Raw genomic sequence first — 17,965 nt, 5'->3', positions numbered from 1 at the left:
ATAAGCTCTGATACTGATGAAGAGCAGATCTAAAAATGAGTACATAAATGTGTTATCAAGGTCATTTTTTCAATTTTAAATAATAAGTTTTTCAGATATCTCCGAAGAGACTCAAATAATGAATTTGTAATCGATTTGGTTTTCGTAGTTCACATATAGCGGGCAGTTTAGCTGTTTTAGTTTGAAAATTGAGGGCTAACCGATGACTAAATGCCATCCCTGATGTTAGATAGTACAAAGATATTAAACCACCTAAATAAGACAGCATTTATGGTATATTTTCGAGGCATCTACATAGTACAGACTCTAGGCATCTATTAGCTACATAGTTGAGTCAACCTAACTTCTCCTTAACCATGCCAAAAACCTTGCTTTTTCAACGGTTATATGGTTCGGAGTACAACCAATTGTTTGTTGGTGTAGTGGTGATTGGAGCTACACTTGGTAGGGAGGACCGTATGTTCGATCCTCCACAACAACAATTGGAAGGAGATTGGAATCTAACCACCCAGAACTGATCTTTGAATCTGGATTAGCCCAAAAGATAAATCAGGTGGAACACCAAAAAAAAAATATAATACGGAGTACACAAATGCAAAATAATATAATAATGTTGGTAGATGTATTGTACGTTTGTGATATTCTTTGGGATGTATTTAATGCATTGTACAAATTAAAATGACGATAACGTCTACAAAAGCATCACTTTACAACCCGAACATCTTTCCTACAAATGTCTCATAAAAAGTTTTCATAAAATTTAGGAAATTTTAACTTTTACTACTTACTAAAAAATACCATTTTGATTTTTGCTATCTATCTAAAATTTTATTTTATTTTACTACCACCAAAAACACAAAAAAAATAGATTTGGCTACCCCTTAACTATTTTCATTAGGGTTCCGTTAATGGTCAGTCATTAAATTTTTTTCCTTGATTTGCGTGTCGAAAAATGTTTCGTTATGGATTTAAGAGATCATTTTAGCCCTTAAGGATCTGAATTGAGCTCGGACAAAAAAACAACGAAAGTGCCTCGTTTTGCTTGTCAAAAAATGTATCTATTTTCATGCAATTATATTTTTGGCCGCGCAAATTGTTAAGGGTTCAAATTGAACTCGAAATCGACCAAAAAAAATAAAATAAAATAAAAACAACGTAAATGCCTCATTTTGCATGTCTAATCATGTCATGATATATATTTTCAAATTATCAAATTTTAATTTTTTTATAGGTAATTGAAGATATTAATAGTTGAATTTGTGCATTGGGAAACGTGACTAAAGAAACGTGTCAACTAAAAAGAAATGGAGGAAGTATTTGCTAAATATATCTTTAATTGTGTATCAAAAATATATAACAATTATATATTTGAAAAGTACACATTGGAGAAAATCTAATAAGATCTAACGCAGTTTTGTCTTAAGACTTTAATCCACAGCCACATCAGTTATTAGCTTAAATTTAATTATTTTTTTAATTTATAATTATATTAAAACTCCTTAAAACTCAACCAGATTTATCTCTTCATCCCTCAAACTCATTTTTTTTTAATATAAATCAAATTATTAATGTTTTTTAAAAAATAAAAAAATTAAAAAAAAAAGAAAAAATTAATTGAGTGTTAAGTCGAATCTTGAATTTTCAAGACTCCACTTCACAATATTTCTTAAGTGAGGTTGTAACACTTTACGTTCTTGCTTATATGGAGTTGGCAATTCCGGTTGACTTTTCATCCACCCTTGCTTTCCTCAACGAAGTCTTTGTTAATATCCATCCCCGTTTTTCCTCTATCGTGGTAGTCTTTTCTCTCTCTCTCTACGTGATAGGTTAATCAAATATGTTATGAGATAGTTTATTTAGCATTTATTAGTGTAAGTATATAGGAATTATAGTGCAATGGTATAAAAGGCCGCCTCACATTCTCGAGGTGCAAGGTTTGATTCTGACACTGTCAACTAGATTTCCTATAATAGGAGTCTTGTCTGGGGTTCAATTTACCTTACCGTATAAAAAAATTGTCTAGTTGACCTTACTTTGTATAAAAAAAAATGTATATATAGGAGGGTTATAAATCTAAGTTTCCTTGTCATTTGTAAATTAGGTTATTGATAAACAATATGAATGAAAAATCAATGAAGTTGCTAATTATTTTTGTTTCTATAGAATATATAGTATAATATATAATTGTTTTATGTTGTGGTGTGCCTGTTATGCAGCATATAATTTATTCATACTTTTATCTGACACATCACACACAACATTCACACTATACGAATAAACTAGCCCTGCATGCATGTGATGCGTGTATGATTTTTATAATACGTGGAATCAATAATTGAAAAAAAAAAAAAAAAAAACCTATGTTGTATTATGGAATGACTACCCTACCTCTCTTTTAAAAGTACCCTAATTAATGGGTGAAGTAGAACCTTAATATAACCTTTTTTAAAAAAAATTACAAATTTTTAAAATATCTTTAGCAATTTAATGGTATGCCTTTTGTTCGTTGTCAACAAAACTTTTAACTAAAGTTTAATAGTATTAATTAATCATGATAAAGGTTTGAAGAATTAATACAAAAAGGAAATAATCAATGAAAATTTTAATTTCTTTGGTCATGCAATTTGTATTTTTTTAATGAATTGCTAAAACATAATCTCAAATTTTGCTTTGAAATATATATAAATATATATATATATATATTTATATATATATATATATTTATATATATATATATACATATATATATATACCGTTTTTTAAATGGATCTTGCTAACAAGCGCCCCGGGGCATTAGATAAATGATTAATATATTACTTTAAATAGTATTAAGTTCGGAATGCATGAGATAATCACGCGTCGATCGGTGTTATTAATGTTAATTTTATTATAATATTTCCACATTCAGTTCTCTTATCTTACGGCTGGGAGCGCTCGTTAGCTTTTGCCTGAGTAAAAAATTGATTGGAACTTAAATTAGAAATAGATAAAAGAGTCACCAAATGTATGCATGGTAATTGTAGATGCAATTATAAAAGAAAGCGAGATTTATAATTACGTAGTTAGCAGCCAATCAATTACGGATTTATTACGAAAGTAAGCTTAATTGGCAAACAATTTAACAATCTAGACGCGTGGCCAAACTATTTACGAAACTGAGCTTCTGAGGTAAAACGCCGACTCGGTCAGCGTTTTACCTTGGTTATTATTTTTTTTTAAAAAAATTTCGTATTTTGTGAAATACAAATTTAAAAAAAAAAATTGGAAATACTGTAAAACGCTGACCCAGTCAGCGTTTTTATGTATGCGTTACAGGAGAAAAACGCTGACTGAGGCAGCATTTTATACCTAAGCATAAAACGCTGCCTCAGTCAGCGTTTTATCTGCTGGCTGAAGCCAGCAACAGCAGGCCCCCGACAGCAGCCAGTGCAGCCCCCTTCCACATCCACCACCCTCTCCACATCCACCAACACCACCACCCTCCTCCTCCACATGCACCACCACCACCACCCTCCTCCTCCACATGCACCACCACCACCCCCCTCCTCCACATGCACCACCACCACCACCACCACCCTCCTCCTCCACATCCACCACCTCCACCACCCTCCTCCTCCACATCCTCCACCACCACCACCACCCTCCTCCACCACCACCACCCTCCTCCTCCACATCCACCACCCTCCTCCTCCACATCTACCACCACCACCACCCTCCTCCTCCACATCCTCCACCACCACCACCTTCCTCCTCCACATCCTCCACCACCTCCACCACCCTCCTCCTCCACATCCACCACCTCCACCACCCTCCTCCTCCACATCCACCACCACCACCACCCTCCTCCTCCACATCCTCCACCACCACCCTCCTCCTCCACATCCACCACCACCACATCCACAATTTATTTTGAACGAAATGAGTCAAATATGGACAATAAGGAATTTGAAATTCAAACAAGACATAAATTCATTCAAATAATTATTAAAATAATAATGTAATGTAAGTGTTATGTACAACAAACTAGAGAAGGTCATTACAGCAAATAAATCAGATAATTCTATCCTATTCTGACTCATCAATTTGGTGTAACGGCTCTCTATCCTGTATGTCCACTCTCGGCCTTTGACGACGGCTGTAGTGACGGAGTGTGGTAAATGGGTTCGGGCGTACTGGCGGAGTCAGCTGGCTGGACGATGGGTCATCAAGATGACGTAGGGGCGTGGAACTGCGAATGTCGTACTCCTCTACGCCCATGTTTGACGCAGGATCACCCCCACAGCTACTCTGGCCAGCCTCGAACTGTGAGTGACTAGAGTGGCCGCCATGATCGTCCCGGGGGTGGACGAGATAGACGTGACCATATCTCTGCAAGGTAGCCATGCCCATATCTCGAACCCGCTCGACCTGTGCTCTGGGCGGCTCAGGTATGCCTGGAAGGACGTCCGACAGTGCGTCAACCATCGCCGTCATATCCAACGCATGCATTAATTATGGATGAGTTAGTTAAATGATATACAAATATAAAATTGATAAAAATAAGTTAATCAAATACACTTACATATCCCCTGATCACGTCAAAGGATGGATGGTAATGTGCGGATGCCGGTGTGTAGCTGGGGTTGATGAAACGTCGTGTAATCCGCATGTACCACTCCATGTATGGATCGTATGGATCCATAACGCCGTGGATGGGGTCACCAGTGACGACGAACTCTAACTGTCGATGCCACAAGTCAATGTACTGGGCATGCTCCGTCCGCGAGTTCCTGTCGCTCTTTCCCCGACGGTCAATGCGGTGCAGTTGGGCACTAGTGTCATACTGCTGGGGGACAGTCTGGCGTAGTCCAAACTGTCGCATGACTCGATCCAGTAGGTGACCCTCGACGACCTCAAAACAGATCAGGGGGACCCTAGAACGCCACTGCGCCTGATGATCTAGCAGATGTGGAGGCATGGCAGCAACTAAATCAGCTTCATACGGGTCCCATGTCATTTGCGATAACACATACAAAGTATTATAATAAACAGGTTAGTGCATATTAAATATGTTAAGAGTATACATAATAAATAACTGTTTACTAAATAAATTAAAGTTTTCACCTGATCCTCGGTGAGTCGATCAAGGGCAGCCTTGAACATATCTCTCATGTCGTTTCTTCGCACGTGAGTCTTCAAGTTAGAAGCCAAGTGCCGAACACAAAACCTGTGATAGGCTCGTGGCTCGGTGAATCCAACATTAGGGTCATTCATTGCTGCAATGATCCCAGCATGTTGATCAGATATAACACAGAGGCCATCTCGTTGAGTGACATGAACCCGAATGCAGCCCAGAAACCAAGACCAGCTGGAAATGTTTTCCCCTTCGACTAACGCAAATGCAAGCGGAAATACTTGGAAGTTTGCATCCACACTTGTAGCAACCAACAATGTTCCTTTAAATTTCCCGTACAAATGCGTCCCATCGATACAGATGATAGACATACAATGTTTAAAACCTTTAACACAAGGGCCGAAGGCCCAAAATACTCGTTCAAACACTTCCATGTTGCTGTAATAAGCACCGTCTACCAGAGCTTTGTGTTTCCATACAACAACGGTTCCCGGGTCTGACTGTTTGAGTGCTTCCATGAAGTGCGGAAGTCGGCCATAAGAACTCTCCCAATCTCCAAATACTTCAGCTATGGCTTTCTCCCTAGCATACCATGCTCTTCGATAAGTAACGTCGAACTGAAAATGCTTGGATATGAGTTCCTGTATAAATTCAACTTTCAAGCATGGATCTTTCTGCACAAAAGACTTCACAAAATCGGAAATTATGGATGAATCCAAGTGTGCATGATCTGTAGATAACACTTCAGTGACACAGGTGTCCCGGTGCGGGCCTTTGTATGTGACTATGGTAAAGCCGTCTGAGTGCTCACTTTTTTTTGTGCCTCGTAGCGACCAACCAAAATTCTTCTTGCACCGCAGATAAAGGACCTTCTCATTCGAGGTCACTGTGGTGTAGAATTGGTTCCTTTGTATAGAATACTTCTTCACCATTTCCTGAAGCAGTTCCTTAGATTCAAAGAACATACCCTTCTCAAACTCCCCCCCCCCCCGATCACAAATGTTGTATGACTACCTGATTCGGCCCAATATTGATCAACCTCATAATTCTCATTTACTTGACTTAACCAAGGAATAGGAGTTCTAACCATGGCCTCCCCACCTTCCATGTCTGTAGAATCAACATCCATGTTATCCAGTTCATGTTCCTCCTCTTCGCTCTCAGCCTCATCATTTGTTTCCCGGAGCCCATCATACAGAGACAACTCGTTATTCACCATATGTTGTAGATTTTCAAGATGATTCACCAATGGTTGAGACGGTGATGTATGATCATCATGTTGCGTAGGTGAATAACTTTGGAGTTGCATGGGAGAAGATATAACTGTGTTCGATGTTGAAGGCCCAGATTGGCCAAACATTGTCGTAGATGTTCCACCATATACAGGTGAAGCTATATGTGAACTCAACGGCATCTGGAACCGATCGTCATGAAGCAGTCTGCTGAAGGACCCCATCCCATATTCAGTTGATGGAATGTCTTGTGAGGGCATTCGGAAGGACTCTGTGTAACCGGAAAAATAGGTAGCTTGTTGAACTGGTCGAGTACTTTGTTGCGTACACATAGACACTATTTCTACATATATCTCATGTGGATAACCCCTCATTAAAACAGCGCTCATCAAAGCTTTCAAATGTCTATCGTTAGAACAAGGTAACACTTGAACCGCATTATTAGTCTCAAACCTCATTTGAATGTTAAGTTGTACATTCATTGGGTTTAAGCCAATAATGCTATGAACCTCGTTCATCAGATTGTTGAAAGTCATGTCCAGTCCAAGTGGCAATGGTTCCATATTTCCACCACTATACTGGACATTCGGTCCATCAGACACAAATTCACCCCCCCATCGGCATAACAAAGCTGCGTTTTGTGCAGCCATATTCTATACAACAACCAAAAACACATCTTAATTGCATGCAATCTCCACCAATTCGCACAATAACAACCAAGATATTCATACTATAAACATAATTAACCATCATTGTTCCAATTCACATTACAACCACAACAAAGTACACAACGAACATATTCACACTATAACAACCAACATATTCTACATAACAAAATTTTCGTAATTAAACAACAATGTAGGCTACTTTATCAAACTAAAACAACAATTTCATCAACATTATCAACAATTTCATCAACATTTTCAACAATTTTATCAAACATTTCCACAATTTCATCATAAACTTTCTTACTAAACTAACATCAATTTAGGGCTTTTATACTAGATAATTATCAAATTACAACAAACCAACTTAGAATTATCAACATAATTGTCAATTTACATCAAACTAACTTAGAATAATCAACAACATTATCAAATTAAAACAATGTAGTATATAATTATCAAACTAACCTAGGTTTTTAAATTTTAAAAACAAATAAGTGAGAAGTACTAACAATGTGATTATAAAGAAGAGGAGAGGCGCGGCGGCAGCAGGCAATAGGTGGCGGCGACGGCGGCAGGCAGCAGGCGGCGGCGGCGACGGCAGAGCTTTGAGGAAGATAGGCTTGCGTGAGGAAGAGTGAGTTTGAGTTTTTAGTTTTGAGGAAGAGTGATTGCGCGAAAAATATACCAGGCAAAACCGCTGACTAAGGCAGCGTGTTTCTAGTATTAATGAAACGCTACCTCAGTCAGCGTTTTAAGGCCTGTTATACCCTGAGACAAAAACGTTGCCTGAGGCAGCGTTTATATGTATTTCCATATTTATTTTTTTAAAAAATTTGTATTTCACTAAATAAGAAATTTTAAAAAAAAATAATAACAAAGGTAAAACGCTGACCGAGGCAGCGTTTTACCTCAAAAGCTCAATTTCGTAAATAGTTTGGCCACGCGTCTATATTCGTAAATAGTTTGCTAATAGAGCTCAGTTTCGTAAAAAATCCATCCATTACAAGTTTACAACCAATAATAATTGACAATATTCTGCAAAGTAAATGTGTAACATGAACGCACATTCTAGAATCAGAGAGATAGAACGAGAGAAATTGTTTTGAGTGATTAAGATAGGGGAGGTAGTTGAGTTTATATGGCACATAATGCTACTTTTTTTTAGTAAAAAAAAGAATGTTACTTATTTTTGTCTTTTGTGATTTGATTGATGAGGCATCCTAGGTTTATAAATGTTATATCTAAATATTAATAAATCATAATTATTGTAACAATAAATCAACCATTGTGCTTCTAAATTGGGAATATTAACTTAATTATGCTTGAACTATATGGGGCATTTTCTACTAATTTAATTAAATATTAGTACTCCCTCCGTCCCCAAAACTTCGATCCTTATGGCCTAATTTTAGTCCCAAAATATTCATCCCATTTGCATTTTTAATACCCTTTAATTTGCAATAATATTTGTGCAAAATTAGCTTCCCCATGCAAATTTTGCTTTTTCTATATACTTTTATTACTTTCTTTCTCTACTTTTTTGCAATTCCAATGTAAATTTCCCTTTTCAATGTACTTTTCTTAGTTTTCCCATACACTCTTACACTTCCAATTTAACTTCTTAATACCCGCGAAATCAACCCAAAAGGGTCGAAGTTTCGGAGACGGAGGGAGTATAATTTTTTATTATAAGATCGCATCTATATTTTCATATATGCTTTATTTTTCAAAAATTGTCTTATACGGATCCAAATCTTTGGTAATTTTAGTCTAAGTTAGCATTAAATTTTTTTTGTCCTTGATTTATGTCATTTTCCGTTCAAATTTTATGTCAAATAAACTGAAAAAATTATATCAAGCTATTAACATATTGTACTTTGTTCTTCGTATTTTCTAGGGTTAATCTAACATTGTGTTATTGTTTTCTCTCAAAATAAGATTTAAAAATATAAAATTTGCTGTCAAATTTTATTTAAATTTAGAAGGACAAAGTAAGAAAATTAATATTTTGAACACTAAATTACTTAATAGTAATAAGTAAGTGATAATTACATATAAAGTTGATTTTGGATTGGTTGGCATATTTATGTACATGATTTTTGCTTATTAATGTTTTAACCAATTTTAATATAGACTTGAGGGGTGATTAAGTCTTTTTAGGTGGACACCATACACAACACTATCTCCCTCTTTACTTACTCCCCAATAAATGAGTAATCAATGACATTGTTGTTAATGATATGAGTTTTATTCATCATATTTTAACTTTTTTCCCCAATAAAATAAGCTCAAACAACTTAGCAAAAAGATAAAAATAATAATAATAATAATAATAATAATAATAATAATAATAATAATAATAATAATAATAATAATAATAATTTCATAACAATTTTCTATATGATCTATTTCGATTTAATCTTAATTTTTGACATGATTTGATTTGAACTTATTTAATTTGTTTCTGATCTGATTTGAAGTGAGATATCTTTTTTTATTGAACTTATTTTTCGTGAATTCTGAAATAAGTAATAAAATTTCAAATTAAGATGAACTAAACATATTCTTGTTTTCTATCTTAATAATTTTATTAAGATACTTAGCAAGATGGTTATTGGTTTTTTTTTTTTGGGGGGGGTAAAGAATATCTCTATTTTTGGAAATTTTGGGGAACTAATAGAGATCTTTTTTAAAAGGAAGTCTCTATTTATCTCCTTGATAAACAAATTTTGTTTATCAATTGGCAAAATTGTAAATAAAATAACAATTTTGTTTAATCATATGACATTTTGGTAAGTAAATCAATAATTGTGGGGTCCATCTATAACAAAAAGTTGTTGATTGACTTACATTTTTGTCATTTGCTAAACATATTTTCTTTATCAAGGAGATAAACTTGTATTTTCTACTTTTTTAATTTTGTAAGAACAAAATATTGGTTCATTGATTTAGGAAAATTCCACATGGTTAGTCATTAAGTGATGAATAATAGAGGTTAGTTAATTAGCCATTTAATTTCGGGTTAGCTACTTATGGCATTTAATAAGCACAACCTAATTACATATGCATTAATAGAGGGTCATTAGTTAAGAAAATGACATAAAATAATACTCCCTTCGTTTCTATTTGTTAGGGCCTGTTCCGATTACTGAAAATAATTTAACTGAACTGAATTGATTGGGGCTGAATTGAACTGAATTGGACTTAATAGAGCTGAAATGCATTGTTTATGAGAGAAGGAAATAGGAACTGAACTGAACTAGAATTAAGCTGAACACAACAGGCCCTTAGTCCCATATAATATTTTGGGCGTTTCAAAAAGATCTACCCATATTGAATGTATTCCATTTTTAACTTAGTTTTTATTTCCTATTTTATACATATTAAATTTTGATTGGTTAAATTAACTGATTGTTGATTGATGACATGGTTCTAAGTAAGGAAATACCTCCCTTGAATTATGCAATTATGGCTAATGCTTTCCTTAAAAAAATCAAAAATTTAAATAAGGTAAAACTAATTATGAACTATTTTTGTACTTTAATGTTAAATTCCAAATATTCTTCTTTTCTTATTTTATGTGATTGATTCCAAGTAGGACTGTCATATGGAAACGGAGGGATATCAACCAACGAACCAAGTAGGATTATCAAAAATATGAGGCAATCATGTAGAATTTTCTCATTTTTATCATTTTAGAGTTTCTTAAGATACACAATATCTTTATTTGCTGTCAAAAAAAGTAAACACACACGCACACGCACGCACACGCGCGCACACACATATATATACGCACACACTAATTTAGCGTGTATTGAATATGAAGCAACCATGTAGAATTTCTTCATTTTAGTTGTTACAGCCTTGGAACTATATTTTTAAAAATATACTTCATATATTCTTCTCAATACAACTCATGTTCTTTTAACTAGCTTTTGAATAAAAAAAATGAACATGTATTTTGGGTTATGAACTACAAGTTCACTGGGTTTGGACGTGGAGATTAGACATGTTTGCTGCATTTAAATTACATGTTATTTAATTAATTAGCTATTTTATGGGTTCAAGCGTATATGTTCATTTGATTTGCCTCTTGTTTTTAAAGGGTTCATGCATGTTTATTTGTTTTAGACATGATGCTATTTGAATTTAACCTTTATGTCATCGAGTGTGGGTGCATAAACCAATAATTGCATTTACATACGTAAATAAATGTTGCTAAACTTGTTAAGCATGAAATTAACAGATTGAAGGGAGGAAAGGGAGGAAAGTATGGAAGAAAGTGGAAGTAAATGTGCAAGATCATATTAAAGTTCCAAATTTCCCAGAAGAATTATCAGCAGAAAGCTATAGTAAATATTTTGATGATTATGTATCAAGTATAGCTACTTCTCAACTTCCACAACACAAACCCTTGTGGGAACTTCACATTATCAACAACCCAAAACACATTAATGCAGCAGGACTTTTCTTATTCAAAGTTCACCATGCGATTGGTGATGGTACTTCCTTCATGGTAGGTATTCTCTCTTGCTTTAAAAGAGTCGATGATCCTTCTCTTCCTGTCACATATCCTTTAAAAACTACAAGTTAATGTTAGGAGTATGAAGGGAAATTTGAGCTTAAAAGAAATGCGCAAAGGAAAGACCTGGGGAAATAGAATTGCAAATATTGAAGTACCACTCCCAAATTTGGAGGATGATGATCTTACAAAACCTCTCCAATTTATCAAGAAAGCTCACAAAATAATCAAAAGGAAGAGAAATGGTCTATTTGGACTCTATCTCATGGATGGCCTGCTTAAGGTTGTAAGGACATTTGGAGGCCTTCAGGTTTGTTTATTATGCATGTACTCCAATCTATGCAATGCAATGCACAAGAGCACTACTTCCTCTATTTTTAAATGTTTGTCTTATATGATATTTACACGGATTTTCAATGCAATTTTGGAAACTAAAATTCAAGATAAATCTAATTAATAAAATCTCACATGATTGTATTTTGAGATTTAGATAAATCATTAAATTACTCTATTCCATTTTCATTAATCTCTCAAGATTTCAAATGAGACAAACAAATGAAAACGAATGAAATAGTATATGCCTTAAAATGAGAAGGATGATAAGAATTAAGAATTTTATATATTAGTTTTTTTTTTTTCTTTGTTTTTTTTACTTCAATATGATAAACAAATTTATTTTTTTTTTTTAAAAAAAATATTAAAGTTTCTCATAATTTTGAACACTCGCACATTACCTTAACACATCATGTTCACTTTGGTAGGCTGCTGCTCGAACATTTGAGCGAAAGTGGAAGAATTGTAGCTTTGCAATCACGAATATGATTGGACCAACCGAGCAAGTCAGTTTCGCAAACCACCCTGTCAATGGCTTTTACTTCGTCCCAACTGGAATAGATTTGGTAAGCTGATCTATGCATAATGCATTCCCTCTATTCCATCACAAAAATCACACACATAAACATTCTTGAGATCAATCTTGTCAGGGCGAGGTTGGCGTTATTCATTAGTCTTAAAGAATAATTTAACATTCTCGATTGATTGTGATCTTATTGCAGAGTTTAGTCGTGTCCGTGTTGAGCTATATGGAAAATTTAAGGCTTGGATTCGTAATTGAGAATGGCTTCATCGATCACCAAAGACTGATAGCTTGTGTGGAAAAGGCCTTCCAGTTGATTTACGAAGCTGCTACTTAATGACTGCTTCAAAGTTTGCCACTTAGTGAAGAATTTGACTACTAGATAGTGAAAATATATAAACGTTCTATTATTAAGTTTGTAGAATTTGCCACTCATATGATCATTTGAAGATTTTCATTATTGTGCTTACATAGTAGATAAGTGTAAGGTTTATGTATAATTAAATTCTTGGAAATCTTGTAGTCAAATTCTTAAGACAACATCAATTGAAAGATTTAAGTTGTTTTTTTAAAAAAAAAAAACAAAGAAAAGAAAAATTCATTAATGAATCCATTTTTTTTTATGATTGTTAAATTCTAAAGGCCATTACAATTATACAGAGTACAATATAGCCTAAAGGCCATTACAACACAAAGAAGACATTAGAGGATTACCTGTTACAGACCAACTTCTGCCATTTACAACATTAGATAGGCGCTTGTCATAGTAATCTTCATTGCTAAGTTGACAAATATCATATCCCATGAGAACCTGTCATTGCTTACTTCAGCATCTGAAGTAAGTTATTTCCCCAATTCTTGAGATCAAGACTCACTTTAAAGTAGACTTACTGATGTACTGCAATAGGGCCCAGCAAGAGTCAGAGCCTCTTTCATTTTAATGGACTCACAATCGGTCCTCTGTCGGTTGACATGAGCAGAGAACACCTCCCTGAATAGAGGTATCTGAATTTGCTGTGCCATGAAGTCCAGTGAGTTGCAGTTTAAGAGTTGAATGGTTTCCTGTTCGATCAAGACAGTGATACACTTGGCTGCATCTACTGAAGTGACTATTTCCAGCTCCTATTAGGCTGATAGTCTCTTTATCTCGAGGTAGGCAGAAGTAAATGGCAAATTGGTACTCAAGTAGTAACATATCTGAAAAATCATCCCAATTCTTAATCAGAGCTCCATCCAAGTCTCATCGAATTTATTATCTTTTAGTCCCTGCATCACTGGGGCGAAAGTATCAGACAGCTTCTGAAATCTTTCTCCGATATCATAACAGCTATACCACGCAATGAGGACTTCCTGGTGTTGCTATCTGTGGTGGAAGCAAGGTCAGGGATGATTTGTTTGAGTGTGCTGTAGCCCAACCTCTCAAGATTCTCTAGCTTACCAAGGTTATCATAGTTCTCACTGAAGCAAAGAGATGCAGAATTCAGAGTTAACTTTAGTTTGGCATTGTCCCACTTGAACTCAAGCAGTTAAAAGCTCCATCCATCCTGTAGCCAATAATGAAGAGGACCTAGAAGTCATGCCGTCTTATTTTCAGAGTCAGAACTCGTTCTATTTTTATTGCATCTTTTGCTCATAATTCAATGTCCATATATTGTGTTTCTTTCATAGTTCAAGGTGGCTGTGGAAGGACAGGGCGGCCCTGAGAAAACCAATTCGGATCCTTTGCCCAGTCTCATACTTGTTGGATGAATACCATGAAATTGTCAATTCATATGTTGAATGTGATCATCTGTGTCAAACCCCTGTAAGAAGGAAGTATATATAAGAACAATGGAAAACATATTTACGTTTTGCAACCAAATAATCTTCTTCCCTAATCCCTAATACCTTATTAAAAAAAAAAAAAAAAAAAGTCACCAAGGGATAAAAGATTTCCTACATAAAGCAGGTCTTAATTATTAAATTGGTTGTGCGTAAATCACAAGCATGCATGAGCTTTATTCATCAGGTTAACAGCATTAATTGGTGTTACATTTTACAAATTGAATTCAACAGATGCTATTCAACTTATTTTTCCCATTTTCTCATGAAATATTTAGGCAAGTGTTTCAAGGTGGCTTGTTACTCAAAAGCCTAGGTATTTGGTCATGAAATAGCCTTCTAAATGACAAGGTGTGTGGAATTTACACATTACAACTGGATAGGAGTGCAAAAACAAGCCTAAACTCATGTCCAAATATGGTTTCACACGTTACTCAAAATATTAGTTTCAGTCGTGTACACTTGTTGGAACTCAGGAGTCTGACATGGGCTTGGACACCTTGAAATTTTATAAGATATGATCCAGTTTGAGACATGGACACAAGGACATTTACTTGTGTCGACACCAGTAGGCTTTCAGCACACTTGACCATGGGTTAAAGCGTACATCTTGTTGACATTAGTAGTTTCCGCCACCATTTTTTGATGTTCACAGCAGAGTCAGTGCCCCAGGATCCCCAGGCAGTGAGATCCCAGTGATAGGTGTTGAGAAAGAATAAACAATGAGGGTAATGTGTGAAAATAGATGAAAAGAAAGGGTTGTTTACTTGTTTTAGTAATTTCAGCTTGACATTTAGTGACTCAAAGAATCCAGCAAATTGTTTGAAGAGATCAGCATTTCTAGCTATATGTTCATGACATTTGGAAGGAAAGAAATTATATTCTTAAGAGACCAATATTTTCCACGGTAGACTGATTTTCCTATAACTATTTCTATCAATAATGCAACTACAGTACAAGTTCATATAAATTATATGCACTGCGGAATATACTATGTTCAATCTAGGTGCATAATACAGAAAGAAGTGAAACATAACTTATCTGAATGGAAGACAGCTCCACATAACCCAGACACCATACCAAGGGAACACTTTAAGTCGAACGCAAATTATTACACCAGTCGGTTCTTTCCAGGATTAACACAGCTTTGACCAAGTCAAGTCTATTCAAAATCAGTTGGAGTGGAGTGATTGAAACAATGCGCAGTTCTGAAAACCTGTAGACAATAAAATCACAATATATTAGGGATGGCTTCAAGAACCTATAGTCAAGATCTTGACCAGTACCGCAGAAACAAATGAATATGGGAATGCAGTCACAAAATTTCAGCATATGCAGCACAATACATCAAGTTGCACAGAAATATAAACATGAGTACAGTTTAAATTAAAACATATAAGCAACACAAACTGAAACTGAAGATCAGTAACTAATGTACTTCACAGTAATTGGACAAAGGCTTGTTTTGCAGTTTGTTAGTTTTTGGAAGTTGGCTTGCTTGACCAGCTGTTAGTATAGCTATATATATTCTTTTAGTCAGCTGGTAGCTTTAGCTATTAATTTTGATGTTTGACGAAGTCATCTATTATATGTTAGCCGATTAACACTTTATAATTAATACACAAAAGAATTTACTTTTTTACAGCATATCCAACCAGCTACCAAACAATGCCAAACTAGAATTTCTATATATTAGGTTGAAACACCATAACTGTACCTGCCTCCCCCTTTGAGAAATAAGTGCATCCAGAGAGGGATACACCTGCAATTCTTCTTGTGTTGAACACATATACAATATATATTAAAAGGGAAATGCTGCAGCAGCAGAACAACTAGAATCCTATTATCTTAACACAGCCCCTACCACCAGCAGGGCTTACAAAATTTAAGCTGTACGCAGACTTGCCCCTATGGCTATAAACATTCAAATACAACTTAGCGATTGCTCTTTCAGACTGCCATGAATTAATAGTTAAAATTTAATTGCACATTGCAGGGTATGTCAAAAACCAAAACTACCAAATTCATATAGAAGTGAGGAGCATAAGCAATAATTTACCACTCATCATGAATAACGAATTTCAGTACAGCATTTCAGCACCAAATAAAGCATGATCATGAAAAGTTCAAACAACTTCTGTACCTACTTGAAAAGGTGCACTAGAATGTACAGACTAAGTTCAGTTCACCAAAGCGCTGCAGAAATCAAAAACGGTCTTCCCATTGATTTCTTATCATCTTTAGTGGGTCCTCCACAGCGAATTCTCAGACTATGGTAGTGAACTCTATCTTTCTGAAGAATGAATTCATCTGCTTCTAATGCAACAGAGGCCACTTCCATATATTTTCACAACATACACGGAGTTCAAAAGTTTTTAAGAGTATAATCCTTGCTCTTTTGCGCCATAACAAGTTTACCAACGAATATAACCATGTATACACTAATTGTGGACAGAAGATGGGGAGCTCAAGCAGAAAAATTAGGATACATACAACATGGAGTCTGCAATTCAAATTCAATGTACCCCAATCTCATAATTTTGTAAGGATATGACTCTTTGTATAAATAAAATGGGAAATAAAAAGAAAACAGATGAAGCCAGCATTATCTGTGTGGTATAGAAACCATGAATCTATCTTCAGATCATATCCAAATAGCCCATGCTTAAAAAATTATGCTCCAAACCAATGGATGACATGCCTGAACATTAGCAAAACAGCATAGAAACTTCACAGAGAAATCTCTACTTTAAAGCAGTAAGCAAAGGGCTCACTCCAACCAGCATAGAAAATCATGCTCAGAGAGGGGAAAGAAGGACTGAAAAACAATTAATAAGCACAATCAGCAATCAAATGAGATGACAGCAGAATCAATGTGTACCAACCTGAAGAGTTTCAAGTCTACAGTCAACAGCTTTTAACAAGGAGACAATTAAGTTGAGTTTTCAAGCTCTAAAAGAATAAAAGTGCATCAATGTTTCAATGCAGGTTAGCAAAGCTTTTCCATTATAATGCCATTGCAGAATGCCAATATACAGGATATACAAAGGTGATTTTTCAGGTTCTAGGTACATCTTTCAATAAAAACAGGGTCGAAAAGTGGAAAAGCAAGACAATAATATTTAATCCTGGATATAAAAAGGTAATATTTCAAATTCTACTGTTTTATGTACACCTTCCGATAAAAAACAGCATCAAGAATAAAAATGCAATAAAATAACATCTAATCCCAACAATAAAACCTGTAAATTCCCTGAAGCTGGGAACAGCATTCCTTTGGTGACTTCATCAATATACCAAGATGCTGGCAGAGCATATCCCAAAAGAAAGCTCAAGTACAAAATAGTATGTTATGCCCCAAGCTATCTGCTCTCATTTTCAATCAAATTATGAATATTAAGATTTCAAATCATACCAGCAATCAGTATATCAAGAATGTTATGCACAGAATATGTTCAAGAACAGCAAGGAAAGACAGACAACATGTGACATGATGGAACCATAGCTAATAGATTGAAGGCTTGTGTCTGACACATTGGTCAGCAAGCATCCTTCTGAAAAGTCCTCTTCTACGCTTATCATGACAACAGAAGTCTGAGAGAGGACCGATCTTCATCCATGCCTGTCTGTTGGAGCGAATTGGATGCTTGGGTCATCAGCCACTTTCGCGGACCACCAAATTCCCGTTATATTGTAGGCATATGAAGGCCACCTTATGCTGTTGTTACAAGAAATTGAAACTCCCATGCGGAT

At 35.2% G+C, this 17,965-nt stretch overlaps 2 pseudogenes; one reads left to right on the top strand and one right to left on the bottom strand.

The window, feature by feature from the left end:
- The first annotated feature begins 356 nt into the window (after nucleotides 1-356).
- LOC110699792 lies at nucleotides 357-12,752 on the top strand (annotated as a pseudogene).
- Nucleotides 12,753-13,311: 559 nt separating this feature from the next.
- LOC110699617 lies at nucleotides 13,312-14,180 on the bottom strand (annotated as a pseudogene).
- Between the last annotated feature and the right edge of the window lie 3,785 nt (nucleotides 14,181-17,965).

Source organism: Chenopodium quinoa, unplaced genomic scaffold (assembly GCF_001683475.1).
Source record: "Chenopodium quinoa cultivar QQ74 unplaced genomic scaffold, ASM168347v1, whole genome shotgun sequence".
NCBI classification, from domain to species: Eukaryota; Viridiplantae; Streptophyta; class Magnoliopsida; order Caryophyllales; family Amaranthaceae; genus Chenopodium; species Chenopodium quinoa.
Note: the sequence above shows the minus strand (reverse complement) of the source record. Positions and strands in the feature narration are given on the sequence as shown.